The sequence below is a fragment of the Ips typographus genome, linkage group LG7, assembly GCF_016097725.1.
Source record: "Ips typographus isolate SLU linkage group LG7, UJ_Ityp_2.0, whole genome shotgun sequence".
Taxonomy (NCBI): Eukaryota; Metazoa; Arthropoda; class Insecta; order Coleoptera; family Curculionidae; genus Ips; species Ips typographus.
Window position 1 is genome coordinate 6,782,306 of NC_138428.1, and position 24,196 is coordinate 6,806,501.

At 32.8% G+C, this 24,196-nt stretch overlaps 1 protein-coding gene across 2 annotated transcripts in view; it reads right to left on the reverse strand.

Annotated features, from left to right (window-relative positions):
* The window catches only part of IRSp53 (Insulin receptor substrate 53 kDa), a 229,710-nt gene that overhangs the window by 168,126 nt on the left and 37,388 nt on the right, over positions 1–24,196 (reverse strand). The window lies entirely within an intron of this gene.

The window sequence follows — 24,196 nt, forward strand, 5'->3', positions numbered from 1 at the left end:
GAGAGACTATACTGCATTAATGATCACTATGATTTCTTTTAGTGAAATATAAATTGCCTGTAAAACCCACTTGAAGTGAGGTAATTACTATTTTAAGCACATTTTTGGAATCCTCATTAAATTTCTCATTCAGTAACCTGAAAAACCACTACAAAATTTGGTACAGAGGGGGAGAAAAGCGGTGTCAAAGTTTGAACTGCTGAAAACACAGTTTGTAGAGACAGCCAGTGACAATATTGCATGTAAAACCCATTTGGAGTGAGAAAATTACTCTTCTAAGCACATTTTTGAAATCCTCGTTAAATTTTCTATTCAATAACCTGAAAACATACGACAAGGTCTGGTACAGTCACGGAGAAAAATGGTGTCAAAGTTTGAACTGCCAGAAACATCGTTTGAAAGGACAGTAAAGGACAAATTTGCTGGAAAAATCTAGTTGGAGTGAGAAAATGATTGTTTTAAGCACATTATTAAAATCATCATTAAATTTCCTATTCAATAACTTGATAAACTACACAATTTGGTACAGTCAGCGAAAAAAGGGTGTTAATTTGAAATTGCTAGAAACGAAATTTGAAAAAACACTCATGGACAAATTCGCTGGTAAAACCCTCTTGGAGTACGAAACTGACAGTTTTAGGTACATTTTTGAGATCCCTATTAAATTTACTATTCAATAACATGAAAAAACACTACAAAAATTGGTACAGTCACGGAGAAAAGCGGTGTCAAATTTTGAACTGCTAAAAACACAGTTTGTAAGGACCGCCAGTGGCAAAATTGCATGTAAAACCCACTTGTTGTGAGAAAATGACTGTTTTAAGCACATTTTTGAAATCCTCGTTAAATTTCCTATTCAATAACCTAAAAACATACCACAAGATCTGGTAGAGTCACGGAGAAAAATTATGTCAAACTTTGAACTGCCAGAAACATCGTTTGAAACGACAGTCAGGGACAAAATCGCCTGTAAAACCTATTTGAATTTAGAAAATGACAGTTATAAGCACATTTTAAGAATTCTCATTAAATTTCCCATTCAATAACCTGAAAAAGCACCTCAAAATTTTGTACAGAGGGAAAAAAGCGGTGTCAAAGTTTGAACTGCTGAAAACTCAGTTTGTAGAGACAGCCAGGGACAAAATAGCTGGAAAAATCTACTTGGAGTGAGAAAATGAGTGTTTTAAGCACCTTTTTGAAATCCTCATTAAATTTCCTATTCAATAACTAAAATCGACAAAATCCCACTTGTAGCTCATGTTATTCGGGATAGCTGGTTTTAACTGGAACATCCTGTATATATTACAAATACAATATGAATCCAATTTCCAATCAGCATATAATGCAAATTAATTTTAAAAGTTCCATATGGCGCCCGAATACCCCTTTCGAAACTATACATACAACCAAATTTAGTTTAATTAAATCAGAATATATACAATTTAAATAAAGTTACTCTGAAATATTCGGTTCTTATTATTTAATAACTACAAACCCAAAACTGGTAAAAGCATACATGACCAACTTCCTAATTATTACATTGGTCAATGCTAATTTTTTATCTCATTTGCTAATCTAATTCCGATACGTTTAACCTTCACTTTTTTTTAAATAAATTGTTTCAATCGTATTTTTCTTGCTGCGCCTATTTGATTATAACGGTCAACTTTTCCTGCTTTATGTTACACAATAACTGTATATTTCAAGTGTAACAATTATTGTTTTGTTACAGCTGCTAAGTATCTTTAATCGTTTACAAGATGTAACACCAGTCACGTGGGTTGCTGTGCATTCATAATTGAACTGTGACTGGTAGTTGAACTTTGCCATATGAAACGCATTGCTGTTAAATTGAGGTTTCTGACTTAAACCAGGTTCAAATGTTGTACCACTATTTTACAATTGGGCCTTAACATCAGTTTGTAGGTATTTCAGTGGTTGTCATTATCCAATTTAATTGACTGGTAGTTTTGACCAGCATGGTTGTTGTCAGTTTGGACCAAAAGTGATGCCTCACACATTTACCCATAGAGAGTATGCCGACATGATATTCGTGTATGGTTTCTGCAATGGTAGCGCAATGCGAGCTGTTGATGAATATCGACAGCGTTTTCCAAATCGAAGAGTTCCTAATCGAAAAGTTTTTCAAAAATTGTTTGCAAAGTTCCAGGGAACTGGAATGTTTTCGGGACGAGAGGAGGGTTTAGATGCCGAAAATTAAGAAAATGTTCTGGATATGGCTGAAGAGAATCCTGGAGTTAGTACGAGGCGGATTAGTCTTCTTCTTCTTTAAGTGCCATCTCCTCTCAGAAGGTTGGCAATCATCATGGCTATCCTCACTTTCGATGCTGCAGCTCTAAACAACTCAGTGGAACTACAGTTATACCATCCTCTCAGGTTATTCAACCAAGAGATACGTCTTCTTCCTCTGCTTCTTTTCCCCTGTATCTTTCCCTGCATAATGTTCTGCAACAATACATATTTATCTCCCCTCATCACATGGCCCAGATATTGCAGCTTCCTTATTTTAATTGTGTTTAATATTTCCTTTTCTTTTCTCATTCTTCCCAGTACCTCCTCGTTTGTTACCATGTCCACCCAACTTATTCTCAAGATCCTTCTATATGACCACATCTCGAATGCTTCCAGTCGGTCGCTTATCTCTTTCTTTAACGTCCAGGATTCCATCCCGTACAGCAACACCGAGAAAACATAGCATCTCAATATTCTGACTCTAAGGTGTAGATTAAGATCTCTACTGCATAACACATTCCTCATTTTGTTGAATATGGTTCTGGCCTGTCCAATTCTTGCTTTAATTTCTTCGGTGTACTCATTATCTTCATTAACCGTTGTTCCTAAGTATTTGTATTTGCTAACTTTCTCTATTGGTTCTCCGTTGATCCATAGGTTTTCCTGTTGTTGAGCTGACTTTGTAATGATCATGAATTTGGTCTTTTTGATATTTAAGGTAAGTCCTCCTTCCTCACTGCTCTTCACTACTTGATCAACCAAGTTCTGTAACCATCCTATTGTTTCGGCAATAAGTATGGTGTCGTCTGCATGGTGGCGGATTAGTGATGAACTTCAAATACCATCACATGTGGCTGTTTGGATGACGATTAGAATAAACGGTTTAAAGCTTTTCCACGTTCAACCAGTTCAAAGTCTTCAAGAAGGTGATTATGACTTAAGGGTTCAATTTTGTGAATGGATCCAATAAAATCGGGACCTCCACAGATACATTTTATTTACCGATGAAGCTCAGTTTACCCGCGATGGAATCAACAACTATCACAAAAACTTTCAAACCTCGATTCAGTATTAACGTGTGGTGTGATATGCTCAACAACAAACTGTTTGATCCTTTTGTTGGATGATGTTCCGCTAATTCTTCGACACGGAATGTACTTTCAGCATGATGGAGCCCCGCCTCATTTTAGTCGCAGGATGCGTAATTTCTTGGATAATCGTTTTCGTGATCGTTGGATTGGCCGAGGAGGACCTCATGGCCACCGAGATCACCAGACTTAAATCCACTGGATTATTGCCTTTGGGGGTGGATGAAATCACTGCAAGGACTCCGCAACCGAATTTTCAATTCCGCAAATATTATTAGAAACAATCCTCAAGCAATTCAGCGTACCACTCGACAGATTAACAAGCGTGCTGCAGGTTGTACTGAAGTTGGTGGGGGTATTTTCGAAAATATTCTAAATTAGTTTAATTTTGTTGTTTAGATTGTTTGTATTGCTTTTAAAATGAAAAACAGTCACAAAAAACTTAAGGACCGATTATTTCAGCAACGGTTAAGAATCGGATTAAACAATATGGGTTTATTTATCTTATTTTAACCTCCTGAACGCATTCCCAAAATATTTCCCTTTCCTCCCGAAACACCCTGTATAAGTATAGTATTTTTAATACCCCAGCAGACTAGCAGCATCTTTTTCTAATGTAATCGAATAATGTAACAAAAATAGTGAATCAACAAATTTTTCTTGCACACTCTCGATACTGGAGGCAAAAACGGTCCTGCAAGCTTACGGTGTTAAAATTACGGACATGCATATAAAATCAATTAGAAAAATAATCTACAAACTGTATTCTAAAAAAAAACACATTACATTCGAGTCGTTATTCCGCTGTATGAAAGATTAAATGCAAGAGCCTAAGTTTTCTAAAAATTGAATTTAAAAAAAATTGTTTTACTTCAAAGGCAAATATTCTTAAGAAATTATACTCAAGCCAAAGTTGAATACATTCATAAGCTGGGTGGGGATTTTAAGGAAGCACAACACAACAAGAGCAAGAGAAGTACAAAAATTGTTTAAAGAACAGTTAATTCCAAATTTAAATACACCATCGCTTATTGTCATGAATAATGCTAGTTATCATTTCGGATTAAAAGAGAAAATTCCCAAAAAAAAGAAGAAACTTCAAGGATGGTTTATTAAAGAAGACAGTCAAACTTTCAGAAGAACTGCTGAAAGTAAGTATTTGGAAATAAGTTTGTAAGTCAAAAATTCCTTGCAAATCTTACGAGCTTGAGAAATATGCTGAAGAATGGGGATATCGTATTTTCTGAATCGGAACAATTCATCACACTTTGAAGTCAGTGATTTTTTTTTTGTTTTACAAATTTTTCTTTTCTAGAAGATCTGGATGCTTTGTATTCAATGTTGCCCAGGTCTACCGGTGTATCTACCGGTTTTGTGGTTCTTGTTGGGGCTTTACTGGCCCTAATGTTAATTGAGTGGACTGTATTAAATGAAAACGAATTGTTACTGATCAATGAAAATGCCCAGCTCCACCTTGAACTTTTTAATAACGATGGGGGGCTGGGGGGTCTACAAAAAAATGCCAATGAACCGTGGTAAACGATACCAACGACTTCATAAGGGGCTTCATAGACAACTGCGGTACTGCGGCGGTGCGGTGGATCGCCGTAACAGCTGATGGCGCTGGCGCATCGGGCGTTGTTGCCACTAATAAAATTCAGCTGAAGTGTTATTTCAAGTTTGGCACCGCTTTTTTTCCTGACTGTACCAAATTTTGTAGTATTTTTTTGGGCTATCGAATAGGAAATTTAATGAGGATTCTAAACATGTGCTTAAAACAGTCATTTACTCGCTCCAAGTGGGTTTTCCAGTCGATTTTGTCCCTGACTGTCTACAAACTGTGTTTTCAGCAGTTCAAACTTTGACACCGCTTTTCTCCCTCACTGTATCAAATTTTGTAGTGTTTTTTCAAGTTATTGAATAGGAAATTTAATGAGGATTTTAAAAATGTGCTTAAAACAGTCATTTTCTCACTCCACCTAGATTTTTCCGGCAAATTTGTCCTTTACTCTCCTTTCAAACAATGTTTCTGACAGTTCAAACTTTGACACCATTTTTCTCCGTGACTGCACCAGACCTTGTCGTATGTTTTCAGGTTATTGAATAGCAAATTTAATGAGGATTTCAAAAATGTGCTTAAAACTGTCAGTTTCTCACTCCAAGTGGGTTTTACATGCAATTTTGTCTATGGCTGTCCCTACAAACTGTGCTTTTAGCAGTTCAAACTATGACTCCGATTTTCTTCCTGACGGTACTAAATTTTGTAGTGCATTTTTAGGTTATTGAATGGAAAATTTCATGAGAATTCTTAAAATGTGCTTAAAACTATAATTTTCTAAATTCAAGTAGGTTTTACAGGCGATTTTGTCATTGACTGTCCTTTCAAACTGTGTTTCTGGCAGTTCAAATTTGGACACCACTTTTCTCCCTGTACCAAATTTTTTTAGTGGTTTTTCAGGTTGCTGAATTTAATGAGGATTCCAAAAATGTGCTTAAAACAGTAATTATCTCACTTTAAGTGGATTTTACAGGCGATTTATATTTCACTAAAAGAAATCATAGTGATCATTAATGCAGTATAGTCTCTCCACTTCTTTCTGTCGTTCACTTTGTCTGTAACAAGTAGTTTTCCAACCCAAAGACAAAAGACTGCCATGTTTTTTATGAGTATTAAGTTGAAGCAATTTGCAAAACTGAATTTGTTTGGTAAATCAGGTAAAATCAAGAAAATTACATACAAAATTGGCGGGAATTTAGATCGGGTGAGCGTACTGGCCACTACAAAAACTGTTTGATGTTTAATACCTCATTGCTCGGTTGTTTTTTGGGTTAGAAGGTTCGTTCTTTTACCAGTCGAAAGCCCTTAAAATCTAGAAAATCGTGTCTTAGGTATTAGTTCGAAAAATACCTTGGAAGAGACTTATTAGCTATTCTACTGGACCAGTGCAACAAAAATCAAATTTGACGCCCTCTAGCACAAATGTGGTTATATCGTTGGAAAGCCCAGTTCACTGGCTATCCATTGACGTACCAAACATACTAATTTAAGATGTGAAAGGGTTTTCTGGGTTAACTCTGCAAAAAAGGGTAGCAGAAAGGAACAAGGATGATAACCCGGCGACACGTGTTTCTGCTTTTTGGCGATTTTGTCCCTGACTATCCCTACCAACTGTGTTTTTGGCAGTTCAAACTTTGACTTCACATTTCTTCCTGACTGTACCAAATTTTGGAGAATTTTTTTAGGCTATTGGATAGGAAATTTAATAAAGATTATAAAAATGTTCTTAAAACAGTTATTTTTTAAGTCCAGTTGGGTTCTACAGGTGATTTTGTCCTGGACTGATGTTCTTTCAAATTGTTTTTCTGACAATTCCAAATTGACACCGCTGTTTTCCCTGATTGTACCAAGTTTGTAGTGTTTTTTTTAGATTATTGAATAGGAAATTTAATGAAAATATCAAAAATGTGCCTAAAACGGTCAGTTTCTTACTCCAAAAGGCTTTTACCAGCGATTCTGTCCTTGGCTGTTCTTTCAAACTGTGATTTTAGCAGTTCAAACTTAACTGTACTAAATTTTGTACTGTTTTTTAAGCTTTGAAATTCTAAAAATGTGTTTTTCTTACTCCAAGTGGGTCACGTGACTGCTTCGCTAAATTGTCCTCTGAAACCACGTGGTAAGTGTCACTAATGTCAAAACTGTCAAAATTGGCCTCAAATGTGCAAAAATTACAGTGTAACACAGTTTTCTAAACGAGACGTGTTGAAACAATGAATTTCTGTATTTTTGAAGTACTGTTTATTTTTTGATCTACCGATTATTCTACCGCCATGTTGTGTGCATGCTAAAATCGACCACTTAAATAAAACATTTAAATGAAATACTATGGAAATTCTTCAAGAGACCTTAACGGTGCTCGTATCACTTTAAAGATGGAAAAAGTAAAAGTCACGAGAATGTTACGCTCGCTGACCCAATGCTCAAAGCGATTTGTCAACACGCGCATTCTGGTACTGCAAAAGATGCAGTTTTACTCGTATTGACGCCCTGCTGCACCCACATTTTACTGTTGCTTTTACCGTTTCTGTTCCAACTTTTTTGCAGTGTTGCCAAGTCAAAATATTTAATGGCGGTAGAATAATCAAGTTCAAAAAAAGGTAGATAAAAAACAGTGCTAGTTTTCTATATACAGGGTGATTCCAAACTTGTTTTGTTTCAACCGGGAATACGGCCTCAAAAAATAAGTTTTTTTTTTCATTTGACGTTTTTTTGAAATATCAACAATAACGAAGATACAGGGTGTCAAAGTTTTACTGAAAAAACAAAAATTTTACGATTTTGGCCAAACCGCTTGAAGTAATTAAACAAAATTTTGTAGGAAATTTTCCAAGAAACAAAATTGTTTTTTTAAAATGTTTTTGAACTAAAATTAAAAGTTGTTTTAATTTAAAATGTCAAATAATTAAAACTTAGTTGAAAGGCTGCTGAAACCTTTTGTTTTTGTTTATGTCTGTTAATAAGGAATGACCTGTAGTTTCTCTTCGTAATTTTATATTTTTGTATCTTTTCATATTCGAAAAAGAGCCAAACAAAAAAAATCTTATTTTTTGGAGCCCTATTCGCAGATGAAAAAAAAAGCCCCAACTTTGGAATCACCCTGTATAAACCATACTTTAAATACAGATTTTCATTGTTTCAACACGTCTCGATTTGAAAACTGTGTTAAACTAGAATTTTTTCAGATTCTAGGCCAATTTTAACATTAGTGACAGATATATCACGTGGTTTCAGAGGATAATTTAGCCAAGCAGTCACGTGACCCACTTGGAGTAAGAAAATGTTTTAAGCACATTTTTAGAATTTGGAAACCTAAAAAAACAGTACAAAATTTAGTACAGTCAGAGAGAAAAGCTGTATCAAAGTTTGAACTGCCAGAAACACCATTTGAAAGAACAGTCAAGGACAAAATCGCTGGTAAAACCCTCTTGGAGTAAGCAACTGACTGTTTTAGGCACATTTTTTAAATTCTCATTAAATTTTCTATTCATTAACCTGAAAACATACTACAAGATTTGATACAGTCAGGGAAAAGGCAGTGTCAATTTGGAATTGTCAGCAACACCATTTGAAAGAACAGTGAAGGACGAAATTGCTGTTAAAACCATCTTGCAGTAAGAAAATGACTGTTTTAGGCACATTTTTGAAATCCTTATTAAATATCCTATTTAATAACCTGAAAACATACTACAAGATATGGTACAGTAACGGAAAAAAGTGGTGTCAAAGTTTGAACTGTCAGAAACACAGTATGAAATGACAGTCAAGGACAAAATCGCTAGAAAATCTACTTGAAGTGAGAAAATTACAATTTTAAGAACATTTATGAATTATCATTAAATTTCCTATTTGATAGCTTGGAAAAACACTACAAAATTTGGTACAATCAGGGAGAAAAATGGTGCCAAAGTTTGATCTGTCAAAAACACAGTATGTATAGAGACAGTTAGGAACAAAATCGCGTGTAAAACTCACTTGGAGTGAGAAAATGACTGTTTTAAGCACATTTTCGGAATCCTCATTAAATTTCTTATTCAATAACTTGACAAACACTAGAACATTTGGTACTGTCAGGGAAAAAAGTGTTGTCAAAGTTTGATCTGCCAGAAACACAGTTTGAAAGGATAGTCAGGGACAAAATTGCGTGTAAAACCCACTTGGAGTAAGAAAATGACTGTTTTGAGTACATTTTCGGAATCCTCATTAAATTTCCTATTCAATAACCTGACAAAGACTAGAAAATTTGGTACTGTTAGGAAGAAAAGTGTGGTCAAAGTTTGAACTGCCAAAACACAGTTTGAAAAAATAGTTAAAGACAAAATTGCCTGTAAAACCTACTTGAATTCAGAAAATAATTGTTTTAAACACATTTTAAGAATTCTCATTAAATTTCCAATTTAATAACCTGAACAAAAATTGATCCAGTCCGGGAGAAATGCGGTGTCAAATTTTGAACTGCCAAAAACACAGTTTGAATGGACCGTCAGCGACAAAATCGCGTGTAAAACTCACTTGAAGTGAGAAAATGACTGTTTTACGCACATTTTAAGAATTCTCATTAAATTTCTTATTTGATAGCCTGCAAAACACTATAACATTTGATAGAATCTGGTATAAATGCGGTGTCATCGTTTGAACTGTCAAAAACAAAGTTTTAAAGGATAGTCAGGGACAAAATTGCGTGTAAAACTCACTTGGAGTGAGAAAATTACTGTTTTAAGCAGATTTCTAGATTCCCCATTAAATTTTCTATACAGTAGCATAAAAAAACACTAAAAAATTTGGTACAGTCAGGGAGAAAAGTGGTGCAAACTTGAAATAACACTGCAAAATAAAATATGTCGATTTGCAATTCGCAATATACAGTGTGGAACAGCCAAATGGAATAAATTCGATAACGAATAAATGAGGGCGTGTTGGAAAAAAAGCTTGGACACAACTTTCTTAAATTAAATGCAACTCCCTGTATAGTTTTTTTCGTCTAGAATTTTCTGAACAATCCAAAAAATAATTAACATACAGGGGCTTGCGTTTCAAATAAGAAAGTTGGTATTTGCCACTGTCACTTGACACCCTATATTATTTTTTTTTAAATGCGCAATTGAAAATACGAATTGACGTATCCAAGCCTTTTTCCCAACACATTCTTCATTTATTCCTTATCTAATTTATTCCATTTGGGTGTTCCACACTGTATAAAATGTTTCACGCAACCCACATAATGGCAATAATGGTATTGAAAACGGTAGATTATATAAAAAAACAGGAGAACGGTGGAAGAACCACAAAAACGGTAGATATACCGTTTTAACGGTAGACCTGGCAACATTGCTTGTTTGCACCTTATTTCTTTTGCAAGGTCGAACCATGAAAAACTGGTCAGATTTTCTTGCTGCCAACCGCTGACCTGATTAACTTACATTAAATGAAAAATGCACTTCTACTTTTTCACCGTAATTATTGACATTACCCTGTGTTTATCTGTGTTTACTTGCAATATTCATCTCGTTTTAATGCCAGTAACCTCTTACATGTCGCGACTTTCACTTGTTTGCCCAGCAGTTCACGTTTTGAAATTCCTGCCAAGAGAGATGATTTCTACGACTAGTATTGTTACGCAAACATTCAATATTTGTCTGTGTTAGATTCAGAATTATAATGATTCTGTACAAGGAGTTTTCTGTTTGATTTTGTAGAAAATTTCCTATTAGGTCAAATTATCAAGTCATATTTCAAGTTTCAAATGTTAAAACATGAGAAACCCCTCGTTGTGCAAGTTTTTAACTCCATTCTCTACCTTAAACAAGAAAATCTAAAAATTGATTTTTTGGTCAAATTTTCAAGTCAATTTTCATATTTGAAATGTAAGTTTGATTAAATTATCAACTTATTAAGTTTGAAATTTCAAAACATGAAAAATATCTTGATGATTAGGTTTTCAAGTCAATTTTCCAGCTTGAAACAAATAAAAATAAAAAAAACTCTATGTGATCATATTATAAAGTCATTTTTCATATCATGTTAAAATGTTTTAAATTTCAAATATCAAGACATGAAAAATGCCTTGTTTAAATTTTTAACTCCATTTTCCAGCTTCAAACAAGAAAATGTGAACATTTTCTATTTGGACAAATTATGAAGTCAATTTTCATATCTGGAATGTCAATTTGATCAAATTATCAACCTCTTAAGTCATATTTTAAGTTTCAGATGTCAAAACATGAAAAATTACTGGTTTATCAATTTTTAAAATCAATTTTCCAGCTTGAGACAAAAAAAATTAGAAGTTCTGTATTTGGTCATATTAGAAAGTAAATTTTCATATCTGGAATATAAATTTCATCAACTTACCAATTTTTCAAATCATATTTTAGGTTCCGAACGTCAAAACATGAAAAATGCCTTTATGATCAACTTTCAAAGTCAATTTTTCAACTTAAAACAAAAGAATTTAAAAATTCTCTATTTGGTCATATTATTAAGTCAATTTTCATATCTGGAATGTAAATTTGATCAAATTATCAACTTTTCAAGTTTAAAATGTCAAAACATGAAAAAATACCTTTATAATTAAGATTCTAAATCAATTTTACAGTTTGAAACAAAAAAAATTAAACATTCTCTATTTGGTAATATTGTAAAGTCAATTTTCATATCTGGAATTTAATTTAGTTCAAATTATCAACTTTTTCTATCATATTTTAAATTTCAAATGTCAAAATATGAAGAATGCCTAGTCGTTCAAATTTTCAAGGCAATTTTCCAGCTTCAAACAAGAAAATGTGAAAATTCTCTATTTGGACAAATTATGAAGACAATTTTTATATCTGGAATTTAAATTTGGTCAAATTATCCTTTTTAATTAATATTTTAAAGTTTCGACCTGGAAAATTAGCTAGAATGACTGCAAATGATTCAGTAAGTCAATTTTCATATAATTTTACTGTTTTCTAACGTTTTGGCGTTGAAATTTTGCTAGATTGACTGAAAATGATTCAGTAAGTCAACATTCATGTCTGGAATGTAAATTTGATCAAATTATCAACTTTTCAAGTTTAAAACGTTAAAACATGAAAAATGCCTTTATGATCAAGTTTCCAAGTCAATTTTCCAGCTTAAAACACAAAGAAATTAAAAATTCTCTATTTGGTCATATTATAAAGTCAATTTTCATTTCTGAAATGCAAATTTGATCAAATTATCAACTGTTCAAGTCATATTTTAGGTTTCAGATGTCAAAACATGAAAAATGCATTGATGATCAAATTTTCAAGTCAATTTTCCAGCTCGATAGAAAGAAATGTAAAAAATATCTGTTCGGTCAAATTATACGGTCAATTTTCATATCTGGAATATAAATTTGATCAAATTATCAACTTTTCCTATCATATGTTTTGACATACATGAAGAATGCATTGTTAAAATTTTCAAGTTTATTTTCCAGCTTCAAACAAGAAAATGTGAAAATTCTCTATTGGGGCAAATAATGAAGTCAATTTTTATATCTGGAATTTAAATTTGATCAAATTATCAACTTTTCAATTCATATTTGAAGTTTTTTAAAGTTTTGACCTGGAAAATTGGGTAGAATGACTGCAAATGGTCCAGTAAGTCAATTTTAATAAAATTTGACAGTGTTCAACGTTTTGGAGTTGAACTTTTGCTAGATTGACTGAAAATGATTCAGTAAGTCAACATTCACGAAATCTAACAGTTTTCAACGTTTTGGCGTTGAAAATTGACTAGATTGACTGTAAATGGTCCAGTAAGTAAATTTACATAAAAATTTTACTGTTTTTCAACGTTTTGTCCATAAAAAATTATTAGAATGGCTGCAAATGATCCAGTAATTAGATTTTCATGAAATTTTACTGTTTTTAAACTTCGATTTAAATGTTTTGGCTTTGAAATTTTGCTAGATTGACTGAAAATGATTCAGGAAGTCAACATTCATGAAATCTAACTGTTTTCAACGTTTTAGCATTGAAAATTGACTAGATTGACTGTAAATGGTCCAGTAAGTAAATTTACATAAAGAATGTACTGTTTTTAAACGTTTTGGCCATAAAAATTCACTAGAATGGCTGCAAATGATCCAGTAATTAGATTTCCATGAAATTTTACTGTTTTTAAACTTCGATTTAAATGTTTTGGCATTGAAATTTGACTAGAATGACTGCAAATTCATAATTCATAAAGTTTGACTGTTTTCCAACGTTTTGCCCTTGAAAATTGACTAAAAAGTGTCCGCAAATGGCTCAGTAAGTCAATTTTCATGAAATTTGAGTGATTTTTTAAGTTTTTACCTGAAATTTGACTAAAATTACTGAAAATGGTCCCGTAAGTAAATTTTCATTAAATTTGAATGCGTTTCAGCAATTTGGCTTTGAAAATTGACTCTAAAGATTTCAAATGGTCCAGTAAGTCATATTTCTTAAAATTTGGCTTTTTCAACGTTTTTACCTGCAAAATTAACTAGAATGACTGCATATGGCCCAGTAAGTCAATTTCTATAAAATCTGACTGTTTCTCAATGTTTAACCTGGAAAATAGACCTGATTGACTGCAAATGGTCTAGTAAGTACACTGTCATATAAATTGACTATTTTTCCAACGTTTTAGCCTCCAAAATTGACTAGAATTACTTCAGATGAACCAGTAAGACAAACTTTATAGCATTTTACTGTTTATCAAATTTTTGACTTAAAAAATTTACTAGAATGACTAAAAATTGGTAAGAAAGTCAATTTATATGAAATTTGACTGTTTTTCAACGTGTTGGTTTTAAAAATTGACTAATTTTGCTACAAAAGTTTCAGTAACTCAATTGGCATTAAATTTGACTGTTTTTCAATGTTTTGGTCTTGAAATTGGACTAGAATGACTGCAAATGATCAGGTAAGTCAATTATCATGAAATTTGACAGTTTTTTCTTGTTTTGGCATTGAACACTGACCATAATGACTGCAAATGGTCCAATAAGTCAATTTTCATAACATTTTACTGTGTTCAAACTGTTTTGGCTTTGAGAGTGGCTAAAGTGATTGCAAATGGCCCAGTAACTCAATTTTCATTAAATTTGGCTGTTTTTTAACGTTTTGGTCTTGAAATTGGATTAGAATGACTGAAAATGGTCCAGTAAGTAAATTTTCATTAAATTTGATAATTTTTCAACGTTTTAACTTTTAAAATTGACTAATTTGGCTGCAAAAGTTTCAGTAAATCAATTGGCATTAAATTTGACTGTTTTTAAATGTTTTGGTCTTGAAATTGGACTAGAATGACTGCAAATGGTCCAATAAGTCAATTTTCATAACATTTTACTGTGTTCTAACTGTTTTGGCTTTGAGAGTGGCTAAAGTGATTGCAAATGGCCCAGTAACTCAATTTTCTTTAAATTTGACTGTTTTTTAACGTTTTGGTCTTGAAATTGGATTAGAATAACTGAAAATGGTCCAGTAAGTAAATTTTCATAAAATTTTACTGTTTTCTAACGTTTTGGCTTTGGGAATTGGCTAAAGTGACTAAAAATGGCCCAGTAAGTCAAGTTTAATGAAATTTGAATGTTTTTTCATATCTTGCGCTTCAAAAATTGATTAGAATGAATGCAAATGGTCCAGTAAGTCGATTTTTTTTAGTTCTTTTAAAAACTTTAACAAATTATTGTTAACTGGCAAATTTAGGAAAAATTTTACCAACACACAACATAAGTGAATGGCCTTTCTGCCTGATCAGTATATATTTATTTTTTCACTCAAGTGGAAAGACAAACACACACAAGTCCAGGGTTTTCCATTGTTGCCAAATATTTACAAAAAAAATACCAACTTGAGTTAACTTACATAGTAATATTAACGAGTCTGAACTTTAACACCATCAACTTTGAAAATCAATTTCTCCCAAACTAGCCTAAGTGCGGTCCTGATTTTTTGGTCACGTGGTGCTCCAGGTTGTCGCAGTATCCAGTAAAAAATTGGTTAAAATGCGCTAACTGACAGGGCCGTACTGAGGCCAAATCTAAGTGTGTACCTTGTAGGCCTAAACTGCAGTTTTTGGCACCAACAAATTTGAAAATTAATTTCGCTCAAACTAGCCTAAGTACTGTCCTGATTTTTTGGTCACGTGATGTCCAGTGTCCTTGGAAGTATGCAGTAAACAAATCGATAAAGTGATCTAACTGACAGGGCCGTACTAAGACAAAATCCAAGTGTGTTCCCTGTAGGCCTGAACAGCAATTTTTGGCACCACCAACTTTGAAAATTAATTTCTCCCAAACTAGCCACAGTACGGCCATGATTTTTTGGTCACATAGTGCCCTAGATTGTGGCAGTATTCAGTAAAGAAATGATGATAATTCAGATCCAAGTGTGTACCTTCTAGGCCTTAACTCTCAAATTTTAATCTAAAAAATCACACGGTCATACTGTAACTAATTATTTTAAACGTGGCAAGGTCAGTAAACGCACGTAAATCTTATTAAACGTAACGATCGCTAGTTACACAATTAGATTAGATTAATTGGTGGTTATTCGCGGCACGCAGCTACATTATGCTCCAATTACTCCATCAAAAGCTTGAAGTTAATGCAGTTTTGCAGTTAAGTGCAAAGAATACATAATAACAAGAAAAAAGTTTGTTGTTCTTACGGCTATTCAATAATATACTCTGATGTAAACTTCACAAAATTATGATCAAAAATAAATTTAGAAATATTAATAAAGATCATTGTGATAATAAAGATCAAGATGTGTGAGAGTCTAAATTTATACTGAATAGTCTAAAAACGTGTTATTTACTAGTAGCTCTAGTCATAAAATTGTTTTTTTCAGAGTGTACTCTACTAGCGCCAAGCACTAAAAACAGTCCGAAAATCAAGACAAAGATTGCTACGCATAAACTCACTTTTTACTACTAAAAATATGGTAAAAGTTGACTTTTAATGACCTTAATTGGTGTACTCAATTTCCTGGATTAAAACAAGTCTAGAATTCAATTAAACACGGTCCAAATTACATTTTCGGACTAATTCAATTCTAAAATTAACTGTTCAAGACTAATAACGTAGCATTTAGTGTCAAATTTTTTTATTTTCATCACTGAAGAGTCTGAAACTTAATTTTTACTATTATAAATAGTCTTAAACTCGATTTGTCAGATTTAATGCACTAAAAACAGTACGAATCTATTAGAAATGCTCCAATTTTTGACACCGATGAGTGTAGAAGTCAATTTAATAGTGAAGAAACTTGAAATGGCATTTTCAAGACTAAGGACAGTGTGCAAACTCGGCTTTCAGGCCCGATAAGTCAAAAACTTTGTGAAGATCGTGAAGAGCTTTAAAAATCGATTTTTCAGGCTGAAAACAGCCCTAAAGCACTAAAAACAGTCTAGATTTTTAAGAAATGCTCAAATTTCTAACACTGAAGTGAAGACTAGAAGCCAATTTAATAGTGGCAAAGCTTGAAATGGCATTTTTAAGTCTAAGAAAAATGTAAAAATTGTTTTTTAAGTCTGCAATGTCAAAAACTTGGTGAAGATAGCATTGAAACTTGATTTTCCAAGCTGAAAGCAGTTTCAGTTTAAAACCCTAAAAATAGTCCAAAATGAAAATTAAAAAAACTTGAAAAGTTAGTCTTCAAGTCAATTTTCATGAATCTAATGTCAATATCCTGTATTTAGGACTAAATTATTGACATTTGTCTTCAAATTATGAAAACTTACATCAAATGCAAATTTCAAGCTTCTAATGTTACTTTTCATTTGTTGAGAGTCACTTTTTGGTGTCCATGTCAAATTTAAAGGTACAAATGTGTGAATTTGTATTAAAAAATTCTAGAGAAAGTAGTTTTTTATGTCTACAATTTTTAAAACGAAAGTTTTTCAACTTATCTGAAAACAACTTGTTACAATCAATCATATATGTAATAACGTTATTTCTTAAGTGAAAACCAGGTGGAAATATGAAAATTACCTGCTTTTTCATTTCACCCGAGTGGAAAGCGAGTACTTTCCCAAAATTCTGGTGTCAAATGAGTACTTTCCACCCGGTTGAAAAGCATATTGACAGCTTTTTGTCATATCTGGGCTTACTTTTTACAGTTCTTTCTATCTGCGTCTTCAGAAATCACCATGTTAAAAGCACTTTAAGAAACGTTTCAGCTCAAAATATTAAAAGACATAATAAGCACAATAATGACGTTGTCAAGATTGTAAACAAATCACCAGTCGTTTATTATGATTTAAGTCATAACTACTCGTACCTATACTACCTTATTGTTAGAAACTCTTAGCAATCAATATTTCAACTGAATGATTTATCAAAAGTTTGATAAGATTCTGATAACTGGTTGAAAATAAAATAGTATACAAAACGGGGCGGAAAGTTTAATTTCTGTTTAGAGATGAAGTTCTTACTAAGAAACCACCTAATATAAGAAACACTTTCCACCTGAGTATGTAATATACTATTTTCTACGACCGCTATAGAAAACAAAATTGTCCTCCCTCATCATCAAGTCACACTTTCTAAAGACAGCTTGTCACTTTCTTGACAAATTGTCAAACATAATTTAGTAACAACACCTTCTTTTTCAGCCAGGTATTCACATAGTATTTAACTGCTGCTTTTTCTCATAAAACATAACATGGGTTGTAGAAAAAATTAGATGCGCAACTCTGGAGTAAACTGCTTTTTGCACCCTTAAACGTTGAAACCCTCCTCACGGAAGTTCACGGAAGCAAAAGTTGCACTTTCTTCCCTAGTTGCGCAAATAACTATTTTCTAATTTTGGCATATAAAGTGACACTTTTCAAAACTGATTAGAGTGACGAAACGTTTTACTTTATGTAACTAGTTATGAAAAGTTAATTTCATCACTCCCTGTTTTTATGCATTTCCGTAGAAACATATGGGCGACATCCATCATAACATGTCGTTGTCACTGTTTATACAAGGTGCTATAAAAGTGAATATTTGTGTTAAATCACTTTAAAAGATGGTTTTTACCGCTTTTTGGTCAAAATTATAAAAAATTATGTATGCAACACGTTTCGAAAATGTCTTATTCTCATTCAAATTGTAGGACCTCGCTGCGCTCGCCCTACAAACATTCATTCGTTACACAAAATCGATCTTATCGTAACTGGTTACATAAATAGCTATTTTCTACGAGGAACCACATACTTAATTTGTTTTGCAACTTAAATATAAATTCAGCTTTGACACACGCTTGTCGCATGTCAGTTTTTGTGTCATATTTAACCTTAAAACGTCACTGTAACAAGTTTTACGACTGGTGTTTCGATACAAAAATGCAAAAGTTTAAGATTGCGACCATAATAATTTACAAAGTTATCATTCATATCTCGTAAACCAATGACCATAGATGCTTTTTGTAGTCTATAAAACAGATATAAACAGGAACAGAAACATCCTAACAACAACAAAAACTGCCTGGATTGTTCTTGTTATATTCTGTTCAATATAGTCTTAGTCCATGGTATTTTTAGCTTTCTGGCGTTACCGTTAATAAAGCTAATTTTACATTTTCTACACCTGTATAATACGTTACCTAAGATAGAAATTAAGTATGCGTATGTATATGCATGAGCGTAACATTTCCAACCTTGACAGAATTCGCAATAATTTACCCGCAAATGTCAGGTTAGTGCAGTTATTTGGTATTTTAATTTATTGTTAGCGTCATGCATAAAATATTAATTTATAAACGTGTCTCATATACTTATGAGAAAATTCCAATATTTTTTATAAAAATAGTAGTTTTCCAGACAAATTTAAATACAAAACTTATAAGCCGTAGTCCAATGGAATTCCTTCTTGACGTTTCGTCCACATCTGCGGCGGACATTATCAAAGGCGATGACGTAACGGTCGAAGTGCTCTTCTGTACCTCTCGACGATGACTGGCTCGACTGCTGGAGCGTCGGTCGTATTTATATCCGTGGAGGGCTGCACATGCGCACAACGGTCTTTCATCGTGCTTAAAGTTCGCAATGGCTTCTCTAGTTAGTCTAGGATAGTAACGCTGTGATCGATCCAAAACCTCCACCTCATCAAAACGAATATCATGTCTTCTAGAAAGTGCTGCCACCGCTGATTTTTCGGTCTGTCCTAGTCTGCAACTTCTCTTGTGCTCTGCTATTCTTGTGTTGACACTACGTTTAGTCGTTCCAATGTATGCGGATCCACAGCTGCAAGGGATCCTGTAAACTGCAGAAGCCGATAAAGGATCCCGTTTGTCCTTGGCCGATCTGAGACTCTGTTGTATCGTGCGGGTTGGTTTAAAGAACGTCGTGATCTTCTGCTTCTCTAAAATCCTTTCAATCCTATCCATTACCTTGTATATGTATGGTAAGCAAGTCCAACCAACTTTCTCTTCAACATCCACCGTTTTTTGTCTACGTAGTTCGATGTTTCTTGGGCGTGTGGCTTTGTTGAATTGTTGTCTACTGTATCCTTCTGTTCTATCCGAGAACCATTTCCAGATGTTTAAGCTCCTTTTCTAACTCTGGTTCGCAAATCCTTTTTGCCCCCTCCGATACAGTTTATATCGATCACAGATATCGATCCGTGTGTGTTGGTTTTCGATACACCGTGTGAGCCAATGTTCCATTAGGTTTCCTTGTCACCATTACATCCAGGAAAGGTAGACGTCCTTCTTTTTCGAACTCCATAGTAAATTGAATTCTTGGATTTACGGAGTTTAGATGTACCAAAAATCGCTGCAGTTCGTCTTCACCGTGGCTCCAAACTACAAAGGTATCGTCAACGTATCGAAAGCAGCACTTTGGTTTCTTTGGACCGGTGTCTAGGGCATTTATTTCAAATGTTTCCATAAAATAGTTTGCTATTACCGGACTGAGAGGACTGCCCATTGCTACACCATCATTCGTAGAATTTACCCTGCCACTGGAAGTGTTGGTTAGGCAGTGTCTGAACAATTTGGCGATGTCCAGTGGAAAATCTCGTTCTATCTGCTCCATTTTGATGGGTAGATGTGGACGAAACGTGAGGAAGAAATTCCATTGGACCACTTATAAGCCCGGATAACTTTTGTATTTCAGTTTTAACCGGCCTGTGAAAGCCTTCATAGCTTAAAAATTGTTTTTGTAATCAGTTTTCATAGTTTTCAGACAAATTGAAAGACTTTCGTCTTGAAAATTGTCTTGAAAACAGTGAGAAAATTGACTTAAGATACATAAAAATTGTCTTTGTAGCCAGTTGTCATACTTCCCAGACCAATTGAACAACTTTTGCTTTGGAAATTGACTTAGAATCCAGTAAATTTACTTTGAACTGGTGAAAATTGACTTGAGAGGCTTAAAAATTTTCTTTGTAACCAGTTTTCAGACCAACTTAAATACTGAAAATTGACTTGGAAACTGTGAAAATTGAGAGACTTAAAAATTGTCTTTGTAACCAGTTTTCATAGTTTTCAGACAAATTGATAGACTTTAGTTTTTAAAATTCACTTCGAAACCAGTAAGTTTACTTTAAAACGGTGAAAACTAACTTGAGAGGTTTAAAAGTTGTTTTGTAACCAGTTTTCATAGATTACAGACAAATTAAAACACTTTAGTCTTCAAAATTATCTTAGAAACAGTGAAAATTGATATAAGAAGCTTAAAAATTGTGTTTGTAGCCAGTTTTTATAGTTTCCAGACAAATTGAAAGACCCTAATTTTGAAAACTGACTTAGAAACCTGTAAATTTACTATAAAACGGTGAAAATTGACTTGAGAGGTTTAAAAGTTGTTTTGTAACCAGTTTTCATAGATTACAGACAAATTAAAACACTTTAGTCTTCAAAATTATCTTAGAAACAGTGAAAATTGATATAAGAAGCTTAAAAATTGTGTTTGTAGCCAGTTTTTATAGTTTCCAGACAAATTGAAAGACCCTAATTTTGAAAACTGACTTAGAAACCTGTAAATTTACTTTAAAACGGTGAAAATTGACTTGAGAGGCCTAAAAATTGACTTTGTAACCAGTTTTCATAGTTTCCAGACAAACTGACAGACTTTAGTTTTGAAAATTGACTTAGAAACCAGTAAATTTACTTTGAAACGGTGAAAATTGACATGAGAGGCTTAAAAACTGTCTTTGTAACAAGTTTTCATACTTTTAAAGTTTTAGAAATGCCATTTCAAGCTTTGTCATTATTAAATTGACTTCTAAGAACTTCAGTGATAAAAATTCTAGCATTTCTTAAAAATCTTAGTTTTTAGTGCTTTAAGGCTATTTTCAGCCTGAAAAATCGAGTTTCAAAACGATCCTCGCAAAGTTTTTGACTTATCAGGCCTGAAAGCCAGTTTGTATGTGTCTATAGTCTTGAAAATGTCATTTCAAACTTCTTCACTATTAAATTGACTTCTGCACTAATCGGTGCAAAAAATTGAAGCATTTCTAAGAAACTCGGACTGTTTTTAGTGCTTTACGACTGAAAAATCGAGTTTAAAACTATTTGTAATAGTAAAAATTAAATAAATAAATTAAAAAATGTTGGCACTAGTTTTACACTACCTATAGTCTAAAAAATTGAACTAGTAAAAGTTAATCCAAAAATCCTGTTTTTTTTACTATTTTCAATGTCAAAAATTAACTCCTAAACCTCACAGATGACCAGATTTTAATTTTTTTGAACCATTTTAAAGTAAAAAATACATTAACTGAGACTTGTTCTTGAGAAGGCACGTCGATTATAAAGTGCCCACTTTATACATCATAAATCCTGCAAATAGATGCAGCCCACTCACTTTTATTTATAGTAACTTACTAGTGAAAGTTACTGGATTTATATAGACAGAACAGATCGAATAATACCAAACTATACAAAACGTGACCACGATACAACCGTATCTACTACTAGACATAAGATCAGTGTTGCCAAGTCAAAATATTTAATGGCGGTAGAATAATCGGTCAAAAAACGGTAGATCAAAAAATAATGCTAGTTTTCTATACAGTGTGTCCAGGATAAGAGAAGAGTTTCGTATTTATCGCCTTAATAAAACGACATTAAGAAAACGTCAAAGTTTTCTTTGGTTTTTGAGATATTTTAAAATAAGTTAAATTTTTTATTTTATTTTTTTGTGATGTTAATATTGGAGTTAGACCAAAACTAATAACACTCCACAGCCACTTTTAAAGCTCTTTATCAGTTTTTTATTCCGGCGTTTCGTCTTTGCGGAACCATCATCAACCTCATTTTTTTAAATGCAGTAATTGTTTTTTTAATATAAAATTCCCAAAGCTCATTTTATTCCCAATTCAATGATGCGTGTTAGTTTGATTTTTGACCTTAATTAAGAAATGTCCTATTACGGATCTGAATTTTTTTTTTCAATTAAAAATTGCCAATGCCAGTAAATTGTTCTTGTTATTTAAATGGTTGCTATTAATTTGAACTTAAAAATAAAAACCAGAAAAAACCAGTTTCCTTCGATTACAAAAAAAAATAAAATTAAAATAGTGAAGTTTCATACATTATTGAATTCGGAATAAAAAGGGCTTTAATGTTCGACAGGGCTATTATTTCATCAATAATGACACCTATTAAGGTTAATTATCGAAGAAATAATGCCCTAGAGCGTTATTTTTCATAATGACCGCAGGTGAAAAACATCACAGGCATTACAGGAAATAATACCTACGGTCGAAGTTCTACCCTATCGACCTCGAGGCATTATTGTCCTTATAATGCCCTTGGTATATTAATTACTATCAGAATCTAACATAAAAACATTATGATCGTATTTAATAGGTATTTATACACCAAGTGACTTAAACCATTTTTTTTTTAAGTTCTTCGAGTAAATAAACCGGTTTAAGTCACGTGTTTTATACAATATTTTATTAAATTTCGACTTTTATATTAAAAACAAACTAAAATTACAGTTCTATTAATTTGCACCGCGCCTCGTAGTTGTGACATTGACGTTCGTGGGTTTACATCTGTAAATAGGCAAATTTAATTCAGAGTGATTTTAAAAAAATTTAATTGAATAAAATAGTATATTACGTAACTAGTGCTGTAAGAAGCATTTTACGCACAATATGGAAAAGGCACGAAGCCGCGTAGCGGTGAGTGTGTAATTCCATGAGTGCGTAAAATGCCTTAGAGCACGTGTAACGTATTATACTTTACCTACGACCAAATGGAAAGTCCTGTTTTCGCAATTCATAAAATTCAGAGTAACTTTTTATTAAAAACTTATATTTTCAACGTACTGACATCATATTTGTACTAGTCATAAGTATTATGCCACTAAAGAAAAAAATATTAACGTAATAAAAAAAATTCACAAATAATGTTACTTAAATAATTATTGTTCTTAAAATAATTATTTATGGTGATATTACAGTTATTAAGAAGAAAGGTAAAACTTTCAGTAATACTACTTGATGGGTCTCCTATTGCAGATAATATTCTAGACGAAGTGGTAGTTACTTAAAACTGTATGAACAATGCATTACGCGATGATCTCCATCTAATATCTATATAGAGGAAGAAATGTAAACAAAATCAAATTTTCCCAGCATTAGAGCGATAGTTTGTGGCCGATCTTAAAACTGTGCGCTTTTTTTACAACTGTGCGTAAAGAGGTTCATTACGTAACGGAAAACTATGCGTAAACAGCTATTTACACTGAGCTTGTAGGTAAAATTGTTTAAATCGTTGCTAAGCGTTGAATAATTGACTAATAATAACACAAAATTTAATAAAAAATTAAGTTGATGATAGTTTCGTAAAGGACAAACATCGAAAGGAGTAACTAATAATTCCACTTAAAAGAGCTTTAAAAGTTCCTGTGGAGAACTTTATTAGTCTTGATCTAGGTCCAATATTACAGTCACAAAAAAAAATAAAATGTAAAATCAAAAAATTCACTTTTTTTTTAATATCTCAAAAACCAAAAAAAGTTAATGTTTTCTAAATGTAATTTTATTAAGGTCATAATTACGCAACTTGTCTCCCATTTAACCAAAGCTGTATCTCTAACTGTTTTCAAGATCCGCATAGTGGCCTCCTTATTCTGGACACACTGTATAAACCATGATTCAAAAATACAGATTTTCATTGTTTCAAGAACGTCTCGTTTCGAAAACTGTGTTAAACTGTAATTTTTGCAGATTGTAGGCCAATCTTGACATTAGTGACATATATCACGTGGTTTCAGAAGATAATTAAGCAAAGCAGTCACGTGAATAAAAAAAATTCGAAGCATAAAAAACACTACAAAATTTGGTACGGTCAGGGAGAAAAGTGGTGTCAAAATT